We start from the raw sequence: 26,276 nt of genomic DNA on the forward strand, positions 1-26,276 counted from the left end.
GTCTTCAAGTTTTGAAAGCTATCTTTAAAGACCATGGGAAGGAGAGCAGTTGGTTTATTAGCATGAATGTTGTAATTAATATGTATAAACAAGCCACGTAGCACCTGTAAAAAGGGGACTACGCAGCCCGACGACTTAGCCATTTAATTTTTGGACAGTGCTATGCAACAATAACTTGTATTTATATAGCGCCTTTAACATAGTAAAATGTCACAGGAATATTATAAGAAAACATTTGACACCGAGCCAGATAAGGGGAAATTAGGTGAGAGGTAGGTTTTAAGGAGCATCTTAAAGGGGGCAAGAGGGGTGCAGAGATGGAGAGGTATAGGATAGGAGTTCTAAAGCTTAGGGCCAAGGCAGCTGAAGGCATGGCCACAAATGGTTGAGCGATTGTAATAAGGAATGCTCAAGAGGCAGAATTAGAGGAGCACAGATATCTCAGAAGGTTACAGAGATAGGGAGGGGCAATGCCAAGGAGGGATTTGAAAACAAGGATGTGAATTTTGAAATCTAGGTGTTGCTTAACCAGGAGCCAACGGAAGTCAGCAAGTACAGGGGTGATGGGTGAACGGGACCTCAAAATTTTGAAATTAGTAGTCTTAGAATCTGAAAATCTCACCTTCAGAAATGTATAGAGAATATATAGCACAGAAGAGGTCATTTGGCCCAACTGGTCCATGCCGGTGATTATGCTCCACATGAGACTTATGGCAGATGTGAGCAAATGTGGCAAAAAACTCAATGTAATTAAAAACTTAGATATATATTGTGCTTGTAATTTCAAAGCTGTAGGGGAAAATAGTCTTTCCACAAGTTCTACTAATTCTCTCTTAAAATTATCAGTTTTGTGCTCGCTTATGAATAAAGAGTCTGACCAGATACTGTGAGCTCAAATTAAAGTATAACCTTAATCTTTTATTACAGGTCTCCAGAGTGCCTCTCCAGCCTGTGAGGCCTCCTTAAGTACAGGTGCGCCCAAGGGATTGTGGGATCTCTTGGGACTCCAGGGGATGAGTCCTCTGGTGGTTACACAAGGTATTTACAGGTTTACATATAAACACTCCATATGAATTTAAACCAATAATAAAAGGCATTGGCCTTAGTGACTTTAAATAACTAGAAAGCTCCAAAGAGTTGCACATTTTTAGACAGTGGAACTGAAAAATCAAGTCAGCTGCAAGTTATTGATACCTTTAAATAGCACTGCTGGGGGCTCCTTCTTGCTGCTGAATACTTGGTCAGCTGGTCGTGATTAGGAGATGGCGTTAAAAGGTGTGTGATGACCAAAATGGCAGATCGCACATCAAATAACTGTTTACACACTCATTGTCGTCACAATCTGCCTTATCTAAATATGTGGAGCAAGGGCTGACAACGGCAGCCTTACCAACCTGCTTAAAATGGCAGCTGCCACTGGACCTACCAAAAGCAGAAGCGAGTCGGCCATCATTTTATCCAAACCAGCCTGAGCGGTCAGCGATAAACCCCCAAATTTCGCAGACAATGTTCAGTATTTCACCAGTACACACATTGAAACCACAAGATAATCAATAATAATCTTCTCTAAAGGAGACAATAATGGTTATAAATTGTTACAATTGTAAAAATGTTACAATTCAGATCAAAGAACAGTCTATTGTGGAATATGAATGGTACACAAGTAGAAATAATGATTTAAGCTTTTAAATTGCCAAAAGAAGGTATAATTTGTTGTTCGGCTGTGCACGTCTTCAATTCCTTCCAATAAATTATAATATCCGATTCTTTCCAACACCTCACCCGAGAGAATCCAGGGATATTAGCCAGCTGTATTTGTTATGAACAGAATAATGGATGGGTAGGATATGTAAAGGGCCAATAGAATGTGAGCTTACAGTGGGGTGAGTCAACTGTGTTTGGTTTGATTCTTGCCCCCACTGTAATGAAGAGCTTCAATAGCACCTACTGTAACCTATAAACAGCTGGTTTAGGAGGCAGGTGCTTATTTGTTGTCTCTTCTCTTTCAGTAGTCTGTCCTTTGAATTGTCTTCACTATTTTTTCTTTTTTTTTAAAGACACAGTGGCTTTAACATTTTCAATAAACATGGAGAAAGCATGAAATGGGTAAAAGCTATTTGGCAGACATCCCAGCCTTTCGACAGACCAATGTACACTTTACCCTGCTAGGGCTGGAATGAGAATCTTGAAAATCGAAGCGTTGCTTAACTGGGAGCTAATGTAGGTCAGTGAGTACAGGGGTAATGGGTGATCGTGACTTGGTGCGAGTTAGGACACGGACTTCTGAGTTTTGGATGATCTCAAGTTTACGTAGTGTAGAATGTTGGGGGCCAGTCAGGAGTGCATTGGTGTAGTCAAGTCTAGAGGTAACAAAGGCATGGATGAGGGTTTCAGCAGCAGCAGAGCAGAGGCGGGCAATGTTATGAAGGTGGAAATAGACCGTTTTAGTTATGCCGCGGATATGTGCCCGGAAGCTCATTTCAGGGTCAAATATGACGCCTACTTTGCAAACAGTCTGGTTTAGCCTCAGATAGATGCTAGGGAGAGGGATGGAGTCAGTGGTTAGGGAACGCAGTTTGTGGCAGGGACCAAAGACAACGGCTTTGGTCGTCCCAATATTTAATTGGAGAAAATTGCTGCTCATCCAGTACTGGATGTCAGATAAACAGTCTGATAATTTAGAGACCATGGAGGGGTTGAGAGAAATGGTGGAGAGGTAGAGCCGAGTGTCAACAGTGTACATGTGGAAACTGACTCCGTGTTTTCAGATGATGTCGCCAAGGGGCAGCCTACAGATGAGAAATAGGAGGGGGCCAAGGATAGATCTTTAGTGGACACCAGAGGCAACGATGCTGGAGCAAGAGAAACTATTGCAGGAGACCTCGTTACCACAAGGAGTAGTTGATGTGACTAGCATAGATGCATTTAAGGGGAAACTAAATAAACACGTGAGGAGAAAGGAATAGAAGGATATGTTGATGGGGTTAGGTGGAAAATAAAAATTGGAGGAGGCACATTTGGAGCATAAACATTGACATAGACCTGGTGGATCAAATGACCTGTTTCTGTGCTGTCAATACAATGCATGTACCACGAAAGCTCCACTCCAGAACTTGAGCACATAATTTCGGCAGAGACTTCACCCAGCATTCCTCCCACCACATTGCATTGGCCCGCCCTGGCTGAAACACCATTATTCTATTTAGTCACATGATAAATAAATTGTGACATTGAACCTTTTTCAATGTGAAATATGTTTCCACTGCAAGCAATTATATTTTGTTATGAATAGATTAATCGTAGCCAAATACAGGAAAGCACTAGATTTTAAACATTTTATAAACTCAGTTTCTGCTCATGGAACTAAGTTTATGGTTTTTTTTAAAAAAGCACTTAAAAAGCAAACACTAAAATAGCTTACAATAAAGTTGTTTCTAAAACTTCCCACACAGCAACACAAAACTGCCATAATCCCACTGAAAATAATATAAATTCCTAAACGTTTGGATTCAATAGAGGCTATGTGAAATAATCATTGCACCAGCAATCTCCTGGTACCATGACTAGAATAAAGCCTAATTAGGGTCTTTCATCGACTTACATTCAAAACAAACCAGCCAACACGAACAGGATGAAAGCTTTCTTCTCCAAGATAGCTTAATAAGGCTGGACAATGTCAATCCTGTTCCTAGCAGACAACGAATTAAAAACCACATTCAAGAGGCCAAAATCATAACCAACAGCAATTTAAAATCTCATATTGGCACAGGTAAGGAGTGTTCTTCAAACCTTAAGGGACAAAGATAGTGATTTAAGACAGTGCAAGCTAAACAGAGGAAAATCCATCACCCAAAACTCCTTGTGGTAGAGAATAAAACTTAAACTCTGATTTTACGAGGAGCTGTCAAGATCAGACAACTCCAAAAAGTGACATTTTCAGTCTACATTTGTATCTCTAGAACAAACATGGTTAAAAATGGCAAACAATGTTCCTCACATCTGGTACATAATTTATATTCTTTTAGTTAAAACAACAGATCTGTAAAATCTATAACAGGCTCAAGACAAAAATGCATACTCCTTTCCTGCTTATACTGTAACATTATTCTCTTTGGGTGTTCGAATGTAACGAGAAGGCTGAAATGATATTACCAGTAAATTGCATCATTCTTAAGGTAATAATGGTTCCTCTGTTTTGATCCAAAAGCATGGTTTTAAGCAAATTAAAATCTGATGCCACCAATCTGTTGGGTCTGGGAAACATGTTAAAAAGGTACAGTCCTGTAAGCCAGGGGCGAAGAAGGGGAACAAAGAGATTTTCTGATATATAACCCAGAGATATAAAACAGGGGAAAGGAATTGATTGCTGTACAGGATACTATTGCAATAATTTCCTGCAGTGCTAAATTACTGAGAAATACATATCACTTTCACGTACTTTAATGTAGCTGGAGTGAAGGTTGGAGATAGTGGCCCCGATTTTAACTCCAGGTGACTTTCCCGCTCAGGCCTGTAATTAAATTAGTGTTGGGTCTCAATGATGTCATCCGGTCGCAAAATGTATACGTAAAGAAGGAGCTTGTTGGCTCCGGGCGCGCATCCTTGCTGCCTGCTCAGGAGAGTTTAAAATTGCAGATGATGCGATCATGGTGGATTTTGGACAGGTAAGAGCCAGGGTGATTTTAATTGCCCATCTTCCAGGGTTCTGCTGAGCAAGTAGGGTTAAAATTGCCCCTACAGTGTCTAACCATGCTGTTAGCATTGAAAGCTGACCAATAGGATTTGTTAAAATGAAATTATTCAAATGCATTATATCAATTTAACAATGGATAGATTGAAATCACATGCAAATGTAGCATTGGCACTCCAAGGATTGTTGGATATCTGGACATTGCATTTTAATATTTCTCACTGCAGCCTGCTGTGGGAGGGGCCCAGGTACTTTTCCATGTTGTACTCGAAATCCACATCTGACAGGCGTGGGTGGTCTGGGAAGTTACAATGGCCAGGAGAAGGCAACTCATCACAGGTAATGGGCAAAGATGGAGGGTCCATTGTGAAGCAATGTGAACTGTCCAAGATCAAGCCATTACCTGGAATGAGATAACCGAGAGGAGAGAAGCCAGAATAGAAAACCATTAGGCCCCAGACCAGTTGGAAACAAAACCCCATCAACCAGCCATCAGTGGAATACATGTGGGCCACTCAGACAGAAGCCTCGAAACAAAAAAACTTTATTGGGCCAGAAGAAGCAAACAGACTTTAGATATAAAAAAGGTGGCCGCATGGCATGGTTCTCTCACTTGCTTCACCTCTACAAGGACTGAGCACTATGTCTGGGACCGAGAGAAGAAACCAAACAGTACAGAACCAGAAAAGACACATTTTCACCAGAAGCAGCGAGTAAGCATCATCCCTGTCCACGCATCTTTAAGATCACAGCCAGTGTGTGAAGTGTCGTGTGTTCTCCCAACCAAGCCTTAGAAGGGTTTTAGTGGGGAGGTTTTGCTGCGAGGACCATAGGGGTACACCCAGCCAGTTGGTACAGATTCAGGGGTACACTGTGGACCAGAGCAGAGGGTTTAGATGTTGGGTACTTCGCAATAGGGGCGGTTTAGACACACCAAGGTATTGGATTGTACTACATCGTCACTGTGTTTACTTGTAGTTTTGCTGTGTTGAGGTAGCTTTAATAAAGCACTGACGGTTGAGACCAAGGTATTTGTTTGTGACAGTCATCTGTTCAGTACAGTAATCACTCCCAGGTCTAGAACTATTGTAATGTGGGGCTGCATCGAAAACCACCAAGGGAAACAACTTACACAAATGAATACAAAATCGCAATAATATTTAAGGGTTTTCTAGATGGGAATAATCTCTTACATCCATTTAAAAACTATTTTGAGTAACCATCAAATGAATATTACATTAGTAGATCTCCATAGCATTTCTCACAATAAGTCAGGGCATATATTGGCACAGAAATTGCAGGAGCGGAGTATCTGGCTACGTGCCCATTTGTAAAATATTAGTTCCTGCGATGTGGACATCACTGGCAAGGCCAGCATTCAATTTCTATCCCCAATTGCCCTCGAGAAGGTGGTGGCGAGCCGCCTTCTTGACCCACTGCAGACACCCCCCTGCAGTCAGTGTGGTGAAGGTACTCCAATAGTGCTGTTACGGAGGGAGTTCCAGAATATCGACCCAGCGATGACGAAGAAACGGCGATATATTTCCAAGTCAGGATGGTGTGTAACTTGGAGGTGATGGTGTTCCCATGTGCCTGCTGCCCTTGTTCTTCTAGGTGGTAGAGATCGTGGGTTAGTGAGGTGCTATCAAATAAGTCTTGGCAAGTTGCCGCAGTGCATGGTGCGCAGGAGGAGCGAGAGCGCGTCACTGGGAGGTGGTTTGACTCTCGCTTGAAGATAGTCACGAATGTTACTAGCCACTTATTGCCCCAAGCCCGAATGATGTCCAGGTTTTATTGTATGTGGTCATGGACCGCTTCATTATCTGAGGAGTTGCGAATGGCACTAAACACTATGCAATCATCAGTAATCGTCCCCACTTCTGACCTTAGTGGGAAGGTCATTGATGAAGCAGTTGGAGATGATTGGGGCTAGGACACTGTCCTGAGGAACTCCTGCAGCGCTATCCTAGGGCAGAGTTGATTGACCTCCAATAACCACAACCATCTTCCTTTGTGTTAGGTATGACTCCATCCAGTGGAGAGTTTTCCCCCTGATTCCCATTGACTTTAGTTTTACTCGGGCTCCTTGATGCCACACACAGTCAAATGCTGCCTTGATGTCAAGGGAAGTCACTCACTTCCTCTGGAATTCAGCTCTTTTGTCCATGTTTGGGCCAAGGCTGTAATGAGTTCTGCAGTCGAGTGGTTCGAGTGGAACCATCGGTGAGCAGGTTATTGGTGAGCAAGTGCCGCTTGATAGCACTGTCGACGACACCTCCCATCACTTTGCTGATAATTGAGGGTAGACTGATGGGACAAATCCAATCCGACAAATCCAGTTTTTGTGGATAGGACTTACCTGGGCAGTGAAGTGGGACAAGTGGGGCTAGGCTAACATTACAACAGCTAGACTATTATAATAGCAATACTTGAATTGTTAGTAAAGTGTATCTTTGAAATAAGCGCTGTAGATAGTAATGGTTCTTAACCAAGACATGCTGGGTTTCTTAAGCACAAACAGCTAGCTTAATTTAAAAGCTTGGGAAAATAAAGTGCCAGTCAGAAGCTTGAGAAAATTACTCATCGTTATGTTCAAAACAAGAAGTTAAGGAAAATGAAGGCCAGGCAGGGTGCGATGGGAATGGGAGGCCCAGGCGAGAAGGAGTTAAGATGAGAGACACCTGCTGCACTGGAATAAACTCCATTGATTAACTGGGTTGTGAACCTCATCTGATGTGTTGAAACAGTGTGTACTGATTTGACCGTCGCAAAACAACCCAAAGTACAGTAACTTCTGCATTATAAAAGTATGCTACAAACTCTCTTGTTGAGTGTGGTATCTCCGGCAACTGAGGATCACTCCCTTGCATGTACTCGAATAAAATTCTTTACTTGCTGGACTCAGCAGATTTGAGTGTGGTTTATTTTTTTTAAAACCACAACAGCAGTTTTCCACATTGTCGGATAGATGCCAGTGTCATAGCTGTCCTGGAACATCTTGTCTAGAGGCGTGGCTAGTGCTGGAGCACAAATCTTCAACACGGCAGTCGGGATGTTGTCAGGGCCCATAGCCTTTGCTGTATCCAGTGCGCTCAGCTGCTTCTCGGTATCAAGTGGTGTGAGTCGAATTGGCTGAAGACTGGCTTCTGTGATGGTGGGGATCTCAGAAGGAGGCCAAGAGAGATCATTCACTCAGCACTTCTGGCTGAAGATAGTAGAAAACGCTTTGGCCTTGCCTTTTGCATTCGTGTGCATCATTGAGGATGAGGATATTCAGGGAGCTTTCACCTCCCATTAGCTGTTTAATTGTCCGCCACCAATTATGACTGGATGTGGCAGGACTTCAGAGCTTTGATCTGATCCATTGGTTGTGGGATCACTTAGCATGCTGTTTCTATTGTAGCTTCACCAGGTTGGAACCTCATTTTTTGGGTATGCCTGGCGCTGTTCCTGGCATGCTCTTCTGCAGATCCTACAAATCTCCTGGGAGGACAGACGCACCAACATCAGCGTCCTCGGCCAGGCCAACATCCCCAGCATTGAAGCACTGACCACACTGGGCAGGTCACATTGTTCGCATGAAAGACAAGACTCCCAAAACAAGTACTCCACTCGGAACTCCTTCACGGCAAACGAACCAAAGATGGGCAGAGGAAACATTACAAGGATATCTTCAAAGCCTCCCTGATAAAGTGCAACATCCCCACTGAAATCTGGGAGTCCTTGGCCAGAGACCACCCGAAATGGAGGAAGTGCATCTGGGAGGGCGCTGAGCACAGAGTCTCATCGCCAAGAGCATGCAGAAATCAAGCGCAGGCAGCGGATAGAGCGTGCGGCAAACTAGTCCTACCCACCCCTTCCCTCAATGACTAACTGCCCCACCTGTGACAGAGTCTGTGGTTTTCGTATTGGACTGTTCAGCCTCTTAAGAACTCATGTTAAGAGTGGAAGCAAGTCCTACTCGATTCCAAGTCCTCCTCTATGATGATTATGTTCAGAATAAATTCACAGGACTATCACAAGCTAAAACTGTTGTGACTTTGGTCTCTTTATTCAGACTAGAGTGAGGAACCTGTTATATCGGCTTGCCCCAGGGTGCACAGCTGACCCTCAAGTCTCCCATAGGTGTGCCCCTAGTGGCAAGTCTTACATTTGGGCAAGGTCAACATACATACATACATACATAATGATGGCTCTTCTGCATTCCTCATTGAACCAGGTTTGATCCCCTGGCTGGATGGTAATGGTAGAGTGAGGGATATGCTGGATCATGAGGTTACAGATTATGGTGCAATACAATTCTACTGCTGCTGATGGCCCACAGTGCCCCATGGATGCCCAGTTTTGAGCTGCTAAATCTGATCTGAATCAATCCCATTTAGCACGGTGGTCGCATCACGCATGGATGGAGTGTCCCCTCAATGTGAAGACTGGACTTCATCTCCACAATCACTCCTACCAACACTGTCCTGGAGAGATGCATTTGCGATGGGTAGATTGGTGAGGACGAGGTCAAGTAGGTTTTTCCCTCGTGTTGGTAAAACTAGGGTGGTGGTGCTGGTTTTAATAGCATTGGGAGGTGTTGCTGAGTTTGGGAATACTGGAACTTGGCAGTACTGTGGTGGGGAAGGATAGACGTTCAGGATGGCAAGGTAAAATGTGATAGAAGATCTTTCTCTATCTCTATCTCTCTCTCATTCCCCCGATTCTCTTTCACCAGCCCCTTCAAATTTCTCTTCATCGCCCAATCTCTCTCTCTGACCTGATGTCTGTTTGCCCACTCCCTCTCTACCACTGGCCCACTCCTGCTCAGGTCTATCGTCTTGCTGGCTGGTCTACCTATTGCCAGTTCTCATCCTGCTCCTGGCAGCCTACCACCTTCACCTGCCCAGAGCCTGCCCACACTGACCATGTTTACCTTGAGCTACAGGGAAACCACCAATTTATAATTAGTATCGGCAGCTCCAGGAGAGGGAGAGAAGCAGGAGGAACAGGAGGCATGAGATAACAACTTGTATTTATATAGTGGCTTTAACGTAGTTAAATGTCCCAAGGCACTTCACACGTGTGTTAAAGGCAAAAATTTGACACCAAGCCACACAAGAAATTTTGGCAGATAATCAACAGCTTGGTCAAAGAGGTAGGTTTTAAGGAGCGTCTTGAAGGAAGAAAGCGAGCTAGAGAAGCGGAGAGGTTTAGGAAGGGAGTTCCAGAGCTTGGGGCCCAGGCAGCTGAAGGCACAGCCACCGATGGTTGAGTGATTATAATCAATCAGGGATGCTCAAGAGGGCAGAATTTCAGGAGTGCAGATATCTCGTGGGGTTGTGAGGCTGAAGAAGATTACAGAGATGGGAGAAGCAAGACCATGGAGGGATTTGTAAACAAGGATGAGAATTTTGAAATTGAGGTGTTGCATACCTGGGAGCCAGCAAGCACAGGGGTGATGGGTGAATGGGACTTTGTGCGAGTTAGGACACGGGCTGCCAAGTTTGGATGACCTCAAGTTTACGTAGGGTAGAATGTGGGCGGCCAGCCAGGAGTGCGTTGAAGTAGTCAAGTCTAGAAGTAACAAAGGCATGGATGAGGGTTTCAGCAGCAGATGAGCTGAGGCAAGGACAGAGACGGGCAATGTTGTGGAGTGAGAAATAGGGGTATTAGTTCTGCTGCGGATGTGTGGTCGGAAGCTTATTTCAGTGTCAAATATGACACCAAGGTTGCGAACAGTGTGGTTCAGCCTGATAGATGCTAATGAGAGGGGTGGAGTCAGTGGCTCGGGAACACAAGTTGTGGCAGGGACCAAAGACAATGGCTTCAGTCTTCCCAATATTTAATTGGAGATAATTTCTGCTCATCCAGTACTGGATGTCGGACAAGCTGTCTGACAATTTAGAGACCGTGGAGGGGTCGAGAGAAGTGGTGATGAGGCAAAGCTGGGCGTCATCAGGGTACATGTGGAAACTGACGCAGGGGGTTAAATTGTCTTCCTGCCCGTTTAGGACGCACAATTCAAATTATGACCGCCCAACGGTAGTCGAAAGGAGGACACGGAAAATTCGGCTCTAACTTTTTCACTACCGCCCAGCACTTTGAAGCACTGTTCGAGGCGGTGTAGGTGCAGGTGTGCGTCGGGAGTGAGGCAGCGTCCATCACCACGTCTGCACAGCGATGATGATGTCAGCCAACGCAGACGTGCCGGTGACCCAGCGACTGCCATTGTCTGGCCGACTGCAGAGTCAGACGATAATTAACACAAAATGGTGGCTGTGATGGTGCGCCCTCCCCTTTAAGGGTAGATGCACCGTCCAGCCACTGGCAGCTTCCCGACTCGAAGCTGTCAGGTGCACGGGTCAGTGCGCCGAGAGGGGTGGAAACACAAGGTGCGGCGCCCCTAGCCCGGGGGTAATTCTGGATGGGTCGCACCATCCGCCTGCCCCCAGTCAGAAAGGCCTTACCACCCGATTACCACCTCTTAGAGGCCTTAAAAAAAAGGGCCAATTTCGGCCCCGCCGTGTTTTCGGATGATGTCGCCAAGGGGCAGCATATAGATTAGAAATAGGAGGGGGTCAAGGATAGATCCTTGGGAGACACCAGAGGCAACAATGAGAGGTCAGGATGAGAAGCCATTGCAGGAGATCTTCTGACTACAATTAGATGGATAAGAATGGAACTAGACGAGTGCAGTCTCACCCAGCTGAATGATGGTGAAAAGGCATTGGAGGATGCAGCAGTGGTCAACCGTGTCAAAGGCTGCAGACAGGTCGAGAAGGAGGAGGGATAGTTTACCTTTGTCACAGTCACAGTAAATGTCATTTGTGACTTTGATGAGAGCCGTTTCGGTAATTTGGCAGAAACCGGATTCAAACATGGAGTTCCGGGAAAGGTGAGCACGGATTTGAGGGGGGGGGGGGGGGGGGGCGACAACATGTTCAAGGACTTGAGAGGAAAGGGATGTTGGAGATGGGGCAGTAGCTTGCAAGCACATTGGGGTCAAGGTTTGGTTTGTTGAGAAATAACGGCAGATTTGAAGGAGAGGAGGACAGTAACAGAGAAGAGGGAACCGTTAACAATGTCAGCTAACATGGGAGCCAGAAAAAGGACGTCAAGTGGTCTGCAATTTAGTGGGAATAGGGTCAAGGGAGCAGGAAGTGGGTCTCATGGACAAAGTGAGCGTGGAGCGGTCAAGAGGGGAGATCAGGGGGAAACTGGAGAAAGATGAGAGTTCAGGGCCAGGGGGGGGAACCTCAGGTTTGACCTGGTGTGCATGGGGAAGTCCATGACCTCCTCGCACTTGTTGCTGGAGGCGAGTGTGGTGGAGACAGGGGAGAGGGGTTTAAAGAAAACGGTTAGCAGTAGAGAATAGTAGCCGGGATTTATTATTGCATTCAGAATGATCATGGAATATAGGGAGCAGTTTTGGTAGACAAGAGTAGGATCTGATAATGTTTTGTGGTCCAGCCAGATCTGGCAGTGAATGGCTAAACTAGTTGTTCACCATATCCGTTCAAGTCTGCGGCCCTTGGACTTGAGGGAGCGCAGATGAGGGCCGTGCCAGGTGGAACGGCGAGAGCGAGTAATGGTTTTAATATGGACTAGGGCATCAAAGATAGGGGTGAGCAGATTGGTGGCTGCAGAAATGTCATGGTGAATGGAAGGCCAAAGGCTGGACAGTTCAAATTTCATAAGTGCAGTTGTAAAAAAAGTTTGGAGAGAGTTTTTTTCCTCCCAGAGGCAGATGCAGAAGGAAGCGGGATTGGGATGAGGACAGGGGATGTGGGTGGAGAGCAATGGCCTTATCTGCAATTGGCACAGAGGGAATAGCAAGGCCACGTGAGATGGCAAGGTCAAGCAGGTAGCCGTGAATATGGGTTGGGGCGTTCACATTGAGGGAGAGATTAAGGGAGGATAGAAGGGTAGTGAACTCAGGAGAGAGAGCATGATGAACTGAGATGGAAGTTGAAATCACAGAGGATGAGAAGTCACTCAGTGCAGAGGCTGAGGGAGGAAAGCAGTGAAGAAATATCAGTTATAACATTTTAATGGTACTTGAGTGGGCGGTAGAGAACGAGAACTTTAAATGAGAGGCGAGAGGAATAAGGTGAGATGTTCAAAGTAAGAGACCAGGAAAAGGGCAATGGCCAGAATTACTGCATGCTTGTACGGGGTGGGGGGGATGGGGCAAAAGAATACAGGATAGAGAAAAGGAAGTGGCCTAGCCTGGTACAGGAGCAGAATACCTGCAAATCATCATAGGCAGTCCTGCAAATATACACAGCTCGGCAACAGCCTGGCACCCAGTACAAGTGGGAAACCTAGAAACAGGCACAGGAACCAGAGACAGACAGTAAGTGGACCTGCGTGAGGAAATAAAATACAACAGTAAAAACTAAACTTTTTAAATTGTAGATGTAGATAAGGGAGAGAAGAAAAACTAAAATGTTGGGCAGACTTGGTGACGAATACCACGAGCAACCTAGCGCCAGAAGGTCTACAATTAGTGTGAAAAATGAAAGAAAGACTTTGATTTATAGCACCTTTCATGACCACCGGATGTCTCAAAGCACTTTACAGCCAATGAAGTACTTTTGGAGTGTAGTCACTGTTGTAATGTAGGAAACGCAGCAGCCAATTTGTACACAGCAAGTTCCCACAAAATGTGCTAAGACCAGATAATCTGTTTTTGGTGATTTGAGGGATAAATAATGCCCAAGACACCTGGGATAATTTCCTTGCTCTTCAAGATAGTGCCATGAGATCTTTTACGTCCATCTTGTTATATATGTAAACTTGTATTTACTCTGTACAGCCACCAGAGGGCTCATCCCCTGGAGTCCCAAGGGATCCCATAATCACTTGGGTGCACAGATATTTAAGGAGGCCTCACAGGTTGGAGAGGCACTCTGGAGACCTGCAATAAAAGACTAAAGATCACATTTTACAGCTCAGTGTTCAGTCTGACTCTTTCTCCATACATAACACACACGAGAGAGCAGGCAGGCCTCGGTTTAATATCTCATCTGAAAGATGGCAGCTCTGACCAGTGCAGTGCTGAGGGAGTGCTGCACTGAGTGTCAGCCTAAATTTATGTGCTCAAGTTCCTGGAGTGAGACTTGAATCCACAACCTTGTGACTCAAGAGGCGAGGGTGCTATCCACGGAGCCACTGACTGACTCTCTGTTGATGTAATGTTTTACTATTATAGACGTTGACATACAAATAATGCAAAAATTATCCCACGGGGAGCAAGTTTAATATAGCCAGGAAGCACATGCCATATGCAAGACTTTACATATTACAGGTATATATGTTTTGAGCAGTGGGGCTGGTTGAGTGTAATTGGGTATTTATCCTATATCACAGCTAGGCACAGTGCACTTCTGCAAGTAGAAAATTGTGGCTTTGATCAGGAAGCCTACCACCAATGGAGAAACTGTTATTATGGAGCAAGAAGGAAACTTGAGATTAGTCTCAATTATAAAACCTTATCCTGGAATATTCTTTTATTATTAGTAACCTGCAACCTTTAATTTCTCTTTAGATAAATGTCAGGTAATCATACAATTTAATTCTCTAAACCACTCAGTTCCCTTTGAACGCCACCATGTGTAGCTCTGATAAAAATTTCCATTACCTTTGTTTCAAAACATTGCCAAGCACACTTTTCTCATGAGTGTTGTGATCTACAGGAATATTAATTAGATTCAACAACTGAACCATTTCTTTCCCCACATCACTCACTATTAAGAAACATAGAAATTTACAGCACAGAAGGAGGCCATTCCAGCCCATCGTGTCCGCGCCAGCCGACAAAGAGCCGCACGGTTACATATAAACTTATGAACAACAACAAAGGCAAAGGGCACCCAGCCCAACCAATCCGCCTTACCGCAACTGTGACACCCCTTGTCCTGAAACATTCTACACTCCACCCCAACCAGAGGCGCAAAAACCAGATAAAAACCCAGGCCAATTTAGAGAGAAAAAAATCTGGGAAAATTCCTCTCTGACCCATCCAGGTGATCAAAACTAGTCCAGATGATCACCCTGGCCATATTCGATTCCCTACAGTACTTATTATATCTGCTCCGTCCAACAAAAAGGTCATCCAGTCTAATCCCAATTACCAGCTCTAGGTCCGTAACCCTGCAGGTTACTGCACCTCAAGTGCCCATCCAACCATCTCTTAAAAGTGGTGAGGGTTTCTGCATCCACCACTCTTCCAGGCAACGAGTTCCAGATCCCCACAACTCTGCGTAAAGAAGCCCCCCCCTCAAATCCCCTCTAAACCTTCCACCAACTACCTTAAAACTATGCCCCCTCGTAATAGACCCTCCACTAATGGAAATAGACCCTTACTATCCACTATGTCCAGGCCCCTCAATATTTTGTACACCTCAATGAGGTCTCTTCTCAACCTCCTCTGTTCCAATGAGAACAAACCGAGCCTATCCAATCTGTCCTCATAACTAAAATACGATGTTAAACTTGGGCTCAAGTTTTTTGGTGTCTAATGTTAGTGGCACTGAAAGTGCTATTTGAGAGCATTATCTAATGCCAAAGGCGGGAGCGGAAAGCAATCGGTTTTACTAATGACTGCACTGTGGAGAAAGCAGAGTTCTGCACGTGTACTTAATAATGTGCACAGAGCTCTACCAACCTCCCTCCAAATGCTAGTGATATTTTTAATTAGCAAAGAGCTAATTCCCATCAACTCTTCATTAAACATTAAAAATGTAAAGTTGGTCCAAACTTTCTACATTTTAAAAATAAAGAGGGAGCAATTTGCATTGTTTGCACCTCCAGCTAGTGCCTCTGGGTGGCGCTGGTGCTAACGAGGTGCAAATGATCACTTGCCCGGCGGGAGGGGGCGGCGCTACCACCTCCCGTGAAATTGCGCGGGAGTTAGCGGAGGCACAAACTGGCAGCGTCCCGCTCCCGCCAGTAGCGCCCCGGTCCGCTGTGCCAGCAATGTTGCCAACGTACGCAGCGACCCATTTTTGCCCCGCAGCGGAAATGGAGTAGCACCCAGTAAGGCCACCGCAGGCGATGTCAGCCGTGGCCATGGCACCCTGCATCCCCGGTGGAGAGGAGCAACGTGGACAGGCCGCGTAGTGCTGAAAATTTTGCGCGCTTACTGCCCCAGACCCACCCCCGAGGGGAAGTGGAGCACCCAAATTTCGCGACCAGGGTGGGACTTCCACACCGGGTGCAGGAAGGCCTGCCTCGCCTTGATTACCGCCCCCAAACAGGGAGATACTGAATTTCGACCCCAAAGTCCCGGCATGGACATAATGGGCTGAAATGGCCTCTTTCCGTGCTGTAAACTTCTATGATTCTATGAAGTCTAAAAAGTTCACATTCCATCATTTGCAGTTGTTCCCTCAAACTCAATTCAGTTCAGCTGCACTGCATATTTTACAACTCGATGAAGCTGAAATCAGCTTGCTACAACACAAAATGTGCATAACTGCTTTGTAAAACTATAACAACCTTGCTTCATGCAGCAACAGATACTATGCCAACAAGAAAATAGAAACACAGCAGGGACAAAAAGTAAGCTTAATCACAATTACTGGTGTCAAACGTATAGCATGGACATCTGCAGGATAAAGTAAACTACAAACTATAATCCCTTTGGTTGTGTAAGACAAAGGGGACATTATGCCCATCTAGCCCATTTTGCATTGCCTTGTCAAGTGATAATTTAAATTGGAGCTTCTGCAAAAACAAGTTAAGGGTTTGATATTTTTTGTATTTCCCACCCCAGGTACCAAAGCAGTCTGCCTGGTGGTTTGGAAGTAATCATGCAGACATGCATTGTACCTGCCAAATTACACAGTATGGACCCAAGTTTCCACACGCGCCTTGAACGGCGCAGTCCCGACCTGGACGCCCGTTTTTCGCGCCACAAAGTGCGCCTAAAAAAATCCTCGGTATTCTCCACCTACCTACAGGTCCTCTGGCCCTCGGTGCAGCCAGCACGAGCTGTGGGGGGGCGGAGCCAGGTCCCTGCACTGAAAACAGTGCCGGGACCTCTGCACATGCGCGCTACAGTGGGCACGCAAGTGCAGTAGCTCCAGGCGCCGAACTGTGTGGGAGGGGCCCGAAGCACGCAGCCCCTAGCCCTGGCTGAATGGCCTTACTGGGGCTGTGTGAATAAGGCTCCTCCCACGGCCAGCTCCTGCTTCCCCCCCCCCCCCCACCCCGCACCAGACCCAACACCCGCTCCCCCCCCCCGCCTCCGGGCCAGACCCGACACCCGCTCTTCCCAGCGCCCCTCCCCACCCTGCCTCCGGACCAGATCCGACACCCGCTTCCCCACCCCCCCCCCCCCGACCAGACCCCCGCTCATGTTCCCGCTTCCCGCCCCCCCTCCTGTTCCTGCTCCGTTCTCCCCCCCCCCCCCCGGGACTCTCCTCTCCAATGCCACCTACCTGTAAATCTGGTGCTGGGGATGGGCCCTGCCCGAAGTCTCGGGCCGGCCCGTTCAGCCTTCGGTCCCGAAAGGCCTGCCTGAAGCACTTTCACACAGGTAGGAAGATGGTTTATTTAATCTTTTCTTTGCTTATAAATGTTTATTCAGGTTGGATTTATTTGTACAAGTATAAATAAGGATTTATTATAGAATTTAATGAGTTCCCCTCCCCCCCCCCACCTCATTCCGGACGCCTAATTTGTAACCTGCACCTGATTTTTTAATGTGTAGAACAGGTTTTTTTCAGTTCTACAAAAATCTTCACTTGCTCCATTCTACTTTAGTTTGGAGTACGTTTTCACTGTGGAAACTTTCAAATCAGGCGTCAGTGGCCGGACATGCCCCCTTTTGAAGAAAAAATTCTGTTCCAAAGTAGAACTGTTCTACCCGACTAGAACTGCAGAAAAAAAAAGTGGAGAATTGTGATTTCTAAGATAGTCCGTTCTCCACCAGTTGCTCCTAAAAATCAGGCGCAAATCATGTGGAAACTTGGGCCCTATATGCTGACACTTTTGTGAAACACAATCGCAGAGGTTAGCACTACAAAAAACACAACAGAATATTTCAAAGTTTTCACAAAAAAAAAACTGCACTATGACCCACTGGTTAAATGTCAACCATTTCCCACAACCAGGAGATTTCCATAAAAATGTCATCTTTGAAGTTTGTGCAAATACAAAAGTTTAGCAAAAGTTGAGGAAAACCTGACAAGACATTCCTATGTATAACAGCTATAATCACTTCATCCAGATAGTCCAGGAAATGAAATCAAAGGTAGGTAGTGTCATTCAGTTTGAATTCTGAGACAGCAATACTAAAATGTAGCATTACCCCCTTCACCCCACCATTTTATCAACTGTGCTTTCAGTCGTCCAAGCCTGAAAGCTCTGGAATTCCCCCTCTAAATCTCTGCATTTCCACCTCCCTCTTCCTTTAAGACCCTCCTTAAAACCCAACTCTTTGATCAGGCTTTTAATCACTCCCAATATCTCCTTCTTTGACTGTCAATTTTTGTCTGATTATGCTCTTATGAAATGGCTTGGGAAGTTTCCATAGATTAACAGTGCTATATAAATGCAAGTTATCAGTTAAATAACTCAAAGAACTACAGACATTGGAATGACGCTTTAAGCATAGTACTTTCCAAGCTAACCAATTTAATTTAGACTTCTTCGTGGGGTATACAATATTAAAAAAGGAGGGGGGAAAAGACACATCCAGCAGAAAGGCAGCAAAGCTTTTCATTGCAGCATTATGTAATTGTTACATGGTACTGCAAGAAAAAATTAAATTCATACAAAACCTTTACTGTTAAAATAAATCCACTGATAATTGTGACTTTGCAATTATAGTATGTTGCTGAAACTTAATGCATCAGAAAGAAAAAGGAAAGTAAAAAAAACGAGATAGACTTGTATTTATATAACGCTTTTCACGACTACCGACATCCCAAAGCGCTTTACAGCCAATTAAGTACTTTTTGAAGAAGTGTAGTTACTGTTATAATATAGGAAATGCAGCAGCCAATTTGCACAAAGCAAGCTGCCACAAACAGCAATGTGATAATGACCAGATAATCTGTTTAAGTGTTGATTGAGGGATAAATATCATCCACCTGAGTGGGCAGACGGGGCCTTGGTTTAACGTCTCATTCGAAAGACGGCACCTCCAACAGTGCTGCACTCCCTCAGTACTGCACTGGAGTGTCAGGCTAGATTTGTGCTCAAGTCCCTTGAGTTGGACTCGAACCCACAACCTTCTGACTCAGAGGCGAGCGTGCTACACACCCAGCACCGAAAGGGGATGATCATGAAAAGAAAACCACAAAGTAGGCCATCATAAATCAGGAAAAAAAAAGGAGCACTACTGTGGGAAGATGGAACTAGTAGGCAGTAGGATTGAATTTGTATTTACATCACAACTGTTACAAGATTGGATGCACATAAACTGCAATGTTGGAGGAGGATAATATGTGGGGGGGGGGTCGATGGCTCCTTCGGGTGCCAAAGATGGTGTCTTAAGCTGAAAAGCCAGTTTAGCCTGTGTTTAGCACACAATGCCATCTTGTTTACAGAGCTGAAACTCTTTTGGAGCCTACTGCACCTGGTATTCCCAGGCAGTCTCCCATCCAAGTACTAACCAGGCCTGACTCTCCTTAGCTTCTGAGATCAGAGGAGATCGGGCATTTTCAGACTAGTGTGGCCGTATTGCCTCAGAATGGCCACCCGGAGGATCATTAAGCAGCTGATTACCACTTAAATTGCCTGCTAGCGCTCATTATGGAGGCTGCACGGCATTTTGGTGGCTAGCCCCTGACTTAATGCTCTCTCCGAACAGCGACCAGCTGATTGGGAATAAAGGAGGATTTTGAGTGCTACTTAAAAAGGTATAGCACCTTTTACTGTTCACTTGCCACTGGAGGTTTGAAGAGGATGTTTAAAACACATCAGGTGACTTTCTGGGACACTCAGTCAAAACGTCAGCAAAACTCCAACATTTACGCTGGAAATTCTCGAAGGACTTCACCTAAAAAAAAAGTGAATGCTGTGCTATTCTACCTTATAGGAGTCACCAGGAGAAAAGGCGTGCTTGGTCATGAGCAGTGTGCTAGGGGTTCTCCTTGGTCTTCAGGAAGAATGGGAGGAGCCCATGAGGCCAGGCAGAGCAGCACCAGCTGCAGGAGTGAGCGACAGGAGAGCAAAGTGGACTCCTTTCTCCCCCCCGCGGGTACAGGACATCCCTCCTCCACCGGGACCTGCTCCAGCAGGACCTCCAGTCCCACATCTGAGAACCTGTGCGCCCTGTCCCTTGGTCCCTGTCAGCCAGCATGCTCCACACCTTCAATGGAAGTAGCTGCATGGAGCCCACATATACTGCTTCACAAAAATTGCATCTGATCAGCACCTGAGCGCTAAACCTGCAGGTGTCTGTTTTAGCACCGCCAGGCAAGTTCAAATTATGGTAATCAGCAATTAGGACCAAAATTGTGCGCTAAAACCAGACTTTCATACAGACACGTCTTAATAGCACAGCACCCATTATGCGCTTGTTTTCACTATCAACAAAAAACCCCCTTTAAGTTTAAAAAGCCATTGCAAACACATTTTGTAGGCAGTCAAACATTATATTGTTGTCAGGAATTTTAGTATGCATGCCAGAGATTTCTGATATGAACCACCCACCTACTTGGTAGTATCCAAAGTTGGAAATCAATTATTCTTTTCAGGAGAAATATTTGAGGGGTTAAAGGTTGCAATCTTCATTAAAATGCTTGAAAGAAAATTCTGTGTGGTTTACAGCTCATAATGTTATTGCTCAGACTGTGAAAAACTCTCAGGCTATGACATTGAATAGTGCAGACACTAAGTATAGGAACTTGGTATCAGGAATTGGCCATTCAATCCCTCAAGCCTGATCCACAATTCAATTAAATCATGACTAATCTGCACCTCAACTCCATTTACCTGCCCGAGATCAATATCCCTCGTTACCCTTAATAAAAATCTGTGGATTTCAGTCTAGAAAATTTCAACTGATCCAACATTCACAGCCTTTTGGGGGAAAGAATTCCAAATTTCTACTACCCTTTGTGTGGAAAAGTACTTCCTGATTTCACTCCTGATTGACCATCTCTAATTTTGAGCCCCCTTGTTCCAGATTCCCCCACTAGAGAAAATAGCTCCTCTATTGAATCCTTTTATAGTTTTAAGAACCTCAATTAGATCACCCCTCAACCTTCTAAACTCAGTCAAATTTATGCAACCCATGGTATAATTCTGGTAAATCTACGCTGTACCCCCTCCAAGGATAATATATCCTTCCTGATGTGGGGTGTCCAAAACTGAATGCAGTACTCTAAATGGATCAAAGTTCGGTAAACATAGAAACATAGAAAATAGGTGCAGGAGTAGGCCATTCGGCCCTTCGAGCCTGCACCACCATTCAATAAGATCATGGCTGATCATTCACCTCAGTACCCCTTTTCCTGCTTTCTCTCCATACCCCTTGATCACTTTAGCCGTAAAGGGCCATATCTAACTCCCTCTTGAATATATCCAATGAACTGGCATCAACAACTCTCTGCGGTAGAGAATTCCACAGGTTAACAACTCAGTGAAGAAGTTTCTTCACATCTCAGTTCTAAATGGCTTACCCCTTATCCTTAAACTATGTCCCCTGGTTCTGGACTTGCCCAACATCAGGAACATTCTTCCTGCATCTCACCTGTCCAGTCCCATCAGAATTTTATGTTTCTATGAGATCCCCGCTCATCCTTCTGAACTCCAGTGAATACAGACCCAGTCGATCCAGTCTCTCCTCATATGTCAGTCCTGCCATCCTGGAAAATCAGTCTGGTGAACCTTCACTGCACTCAATAGCAAGAACATCCTTCCTCAGATTAGGAGACCAAAACTGTACACAATATTCCAGGTGAGGCCTCACTAAGGCCCTGTACAACTGCAGTAAGACTTCCCTGCTCCTATACTCTGCTGTACCTGCATGCTAACTTTCAATGATTGATGGACCATGACACCCAGGTCTCGTTGCACCTCCCCTTTTCTTAATCTACCACCATTCAGATAATATTCTGCCTTCGTATTTTTGCCAAAGTGGATAACCTCACATTTATCCACATTACACTGCATCTGCCATTCGTTTGCCCACTCACCTAACCTGTCCAAGTCACCCTGCAGCCTCTTAGTGACCTCCTCACAGCGCTCACCGCCACCCAGCTTAGCGTCATCTGCAAACTTGGAGATATTACACAAAACCATATTCATTAATATATGGCCATAGTATCCACCAGAATATTGTTCCTTCGGTACTAGTAGATCTGCAGCAACATAACTGAATATAAATCATAGCCCGGAATTTTCAGTCAGTGGTGAAACAAACATCTATGCAGCCAATCAAAACGCAGAATTCTCTCAGACAGTGAATAAGGAAGTGGATAAGCTCTTAAAATTCTAACTTTTTAAAAATGAGAGAGAGCGCAGAACAAAGATTGGGGCTCTCATGGGAAAACGGCAAATCTGAAATAAATAATGAACATTTTTTTTTTAAAGTTTCTTAATTTTATTTTTTATTAAAATGGATAAATTTGAAACAGCACAAAATTAAAATTCGTTTTTCAGGCCCATACCCTTTGTTTAGCAGTCAATACACTTAAAAGTATCAGCTGTAGCTCAGTTTGTACCACTCTCGCCTCCAAGTCAGAAGGTTATGGGTTCAAGTCCCATTCCAGAGATCCAAGCACATAAATCTAGGCTGACACTCCAGTGCAGCACTGCACTGTCAGAGGTGCCGCCTTTTGGATGAGATGTTAAACCGAGGCCTCATCAGCTCAGGTGGACGTGAAAGATGCCATGGCACTATTTTGAAGAAGAGCAGGAGTTATCCGTGGTGTCCTAGCCAATATTTATCCTTCAGTCAACATCTAAAAAGATTTGGCCATTATCTCTTGCTGTTTGTGGGAGCTTGCTGTACGCAAATTGGCTGCTGCATTTCCTACAACTGTGACTACACTTCAAAAAGTAGGCCACACTAAACATAAAAAGATACCAAATCGGAAGTACAGCAGTTTATAAAACTGTGTATAGAGAAAGAGCCAGACTGAACACTGAGCTCAAAGTAAAGTGTAACCTTAGTCTTTTATTGCAGGTCTCCAGAGTGCTTCTCCAACCTGTGAAGCCTCCTTAAATACCTGTGCTCCCAAGGGATTATGGGATCCCTTGGGACTCCAGGGGATGAGCCCTCTAGTCCACATAAATACAAGTCCACATATATAACAAACATTTATTGATACAAGGACAACTAGAACAATTAACTTATCTGAAAATCTTGAGCTTTTTTGGAAGGGAGAAAGATGTCAGTTGATCAACCAAGCAAATTGGAGCTTCTGCAATTCAACTTCAACTTATTTTCCTTCTCTCAATGTCCCAAACAAGCAACAATATTCAACAACTTTCATTTAATATAGCAACACTCCCAAGGCACTTCACAGAAGTGAAACAAGGACAAGGATTTTGAATTCATACAGTGGTGGACAAGATGAAAATGGAACAGAATGGAGACAGGAGACTATCGACAGAAAGGTTCAAGTGGTACCGAATATGCACAAACAAATCAACACAGAAATAGAGCCTTAGCTTACAGAAACAAGTTGCAGAAGAAATCTATATTAAGAAGCATGATTAAGAAAGTACTTTGACTTAAGAAGCAGAGGTAAAAGCCAGAACCGTGGTCAAAAATCCAGGCCCATCATGGGGTCGAACTCCAAGACCTGTTTGATGTTCAGGGGCCATGGGCAATGTGGTGAAGAGATAGCCCATGATGTATTAGAAATGGGACATTAAGGAGTGTTGACAAGCAACCAGATGCCAGTCACTGACACGGGGAGCAGGAGCAGAAAGCTGTGCAGAAGCAGAAGTCGGAGCAGGAGCAAGCAACAGTCCAAGGTCTGTCACAGGAAATAAAGTAGGGAGGAGATGCAGATAGGTGATCCAAAGACCTGAGAAAGGAGCAGCAACACAACCAGGTGTTCGGTAAAACAAAGCTAGGAGATGGAATTTGTACAAGTCACAATGCTACCTATTGTCAGGAAAAGGTAAGTACAAGGGAAATGTTTAAGTAAAAGCAAGACATGACACCAAAGTGTGTGACAGATAGAGGCAATAGATCTAAATTGACAATAGATCTAAAGTGTGAAGTAGACAAGAAATATGAGCTACACGTAAAACTTATTATAGATCAGGTAAAAAACAGACTCCTTTTCATATAATCTTTTAGGATTTAGATGCACATCTATTCTTACTAAACTATTATACCGATCAAGAGGCCTTGGCTCTTGGCTCCATTGTGTAACTCATGTGCTGTTAATCATGCATAAGAAATAAGACCATAAGAAATAAGAGCAAAAGTAGGCTATTCAGTCCTTGCATGTCATGCAATGGATTATAAATTAAAATGCTCAATTCACAAGGGTTACGTTCTAATCAGGAGGAAAAGAAAAATATGAAAGTGCAACTTTCCAGACTTTGTGGTACTTTTCTCCAACTTGTAGTCCTCATTTCTGGTTAAAAGTAGTGCTATTTTGAGCCCAGCAATGATGGTACTTCAAGTGACTTGTATGAAGAATTTGGATTACATGAGGCCTCCTCCATCCGCATGGTTAGAGACTAGCAAGCAGTGCTTTAATGTGATTTATACAATTCATGTGACTGAGAACAGCACGAGACACATGGTTGTAGCCCCATGAAATCCAGGCTTATCCCATCTACATGAAGCAACAAGCAGAATGGAGCACAGGCAGTTTAAAATAATCTGTATCAAATAGCAGTGTCGAGGCCGGTCTTCAGCTAGCAATTGATGTAACCATGGCAACTCTATCAGTTAACATGGTTGTCTCGAGGCAGTCTGAAGATTCAACATTGCAAAATTAGATCAAAACGCCACTCAAATTGAAAGTTTTTAAAAAAAAGTTAATGGATCACTCTCAATTAAAAATCTTATTCATGACATTTTGACAACCTTGACACTCTGTACTTGCACACAATAGTGGCTATTAAATTATTTTATGCGCTTCACTTGTGAAGTATATCTTCATTTCTTATTTTGTTGCTCCTGAATTACCAGAACGTAGTCACCTTCACTCGTGGAATGCATATGCTGGGAATTTCCGTGGAGCTGCTCACATTCCACTGCCATAGTGTTGAGGGGAGAGGGGGGGGGGGGGGTGGGGGGGGGGGGGGGAGGCTTCTTTTCCCACGATATAGAAAGTCGACGCTCGCCCCAGCCCACATAGCAATTCTCAAAGTTAGCAGACAGAGACGGATGGCAAAGTAGAATGATCTTTATTACGAACGTCCGGGAACATCCCTCATCACAGCCGCCTGTGAGTGGAGATGCTCTCCGAACAGCACAATCATACAACTTCTATACATTTCAAAAACCCCTCCGTTCCCTGGTAAGACCTTCCTAGATCTCCAATTGGACTACCTTATCAGTACTACTCCGGATTGACAGGTCATGAGCTCTGACTGACAGGCCATGATCTCGTGAACATCTTAGACCATTCCCAGAATGGTATCTCTAGGGTGGAATTTGTTATACATTTCCTTTGGTGCCATGAAGTCTATCTCGGGTCTCTTCTCATGTCCTTATCAGCGGTCTGTTTAGGTTCTCTCCTATTGACATTCCATGTTGGAATACTATCTGGTATGCCAACCCATAACAGTACCTTTTGGAGCCTTGGTGCTGGAATGTACAAGGCGTGAGAAGAAAGGTCTTTACCTCCTTATGGGCCAGTGCAGGAACCAGCACTTTAACCTTTGTCCCGCTGGTACCCATAATGCCGAATTTTCCTCTTACACAGGTTTTCCAGAAGTGTGGTGGAAACCTGGTTTACACGTGTAAACAGGGACTACGCCGCACTTACAGCAAAGCTAAGACAGGGAAATGGGAACAATCGGGAAATGAGATATAAAAGATCTCCTTCATAAGGGAAGTACATAAAATAATTAATTTAGAATGTAATCTTAACAACTGGGATGTGGGTTCAATTTCAATCCAGACTGTTGGGATGACACTCCAATGTTGTACAGAGAGGCAGGTGTGTTGTCTCTGGGGGAAGACATTAAACTGAGGTGCTATCTGTCTGTGCAGATAGATGGTAAGAGACCCCATGGCACTATTTGCCAATGGCCCTCTTTCAGCAAATATCACCAAAATCAGGTTAATTAGACAGACATTCATCTCATTGTTGTTTAGGGAAGTTTGCGACGCACAAAATGGCTGCCACATTTGCCTGCATAACAATAGGCAGTGTGTTAAAGTAATTTACATAAAATTAGATTGAACTTACAAAATGGAAACAGGCCATTCAGCCCCACCATTCCAGTTTGGTGCTTATCCTCCACACAAACAGCAGTTCTAATCCCACATGCCTGCCTTTTCAATACACCTTTATTTCACTTTCCTTCAAGCACATATCTATGCCAATAACCTAATTTATTTTATATAAAACATTGAGGCATTTCTGCATGTCACTACATTTAAATGCGAGTGCTTTTCTTTTGTTGCAGTACAAAGCCATACAGACCAGAAGTTTACAAG

At 44.6% G+C, this 26,276-nt stretch overlaps 1 protein-coding gene and 1 pseudogene across 1 annotated transcript in view; both read right to left on the minus strand.

Moving 5' to 3' along the window:
* The window catches only part of LOC139266820 (low density lipoprotein receptor adapter protein 1-B-like), a 183,588-nt gene that overhangs the window by 145,786 nt on the left and 11,526 nt on the right, over nucleotides 1–26,276 (minus strand). The gene's annotated exons all lie outside the window — the stretch shown is intronic.
* Nucleotides 19,254–19,372, minus strand: LOC139267544 (5S ribosomal RNA; annotated as a pseudogene).

The sequence above is a fragment of the Pristiophorus japonicus genome, chromosome 7, assembly GCF_044704955.1.
Source record: "Pristiophorus japonicus isolate sPriJap1 chromosome 7, sPriJap1.hap1, whole genome shotgun sequence".
Lineage (NCBI taxonomy): Eukaryota > Metazoa > Chordata > Chondrichthyes > Pristiophoridae > Pristiophorus > Pristiophorus japonicus.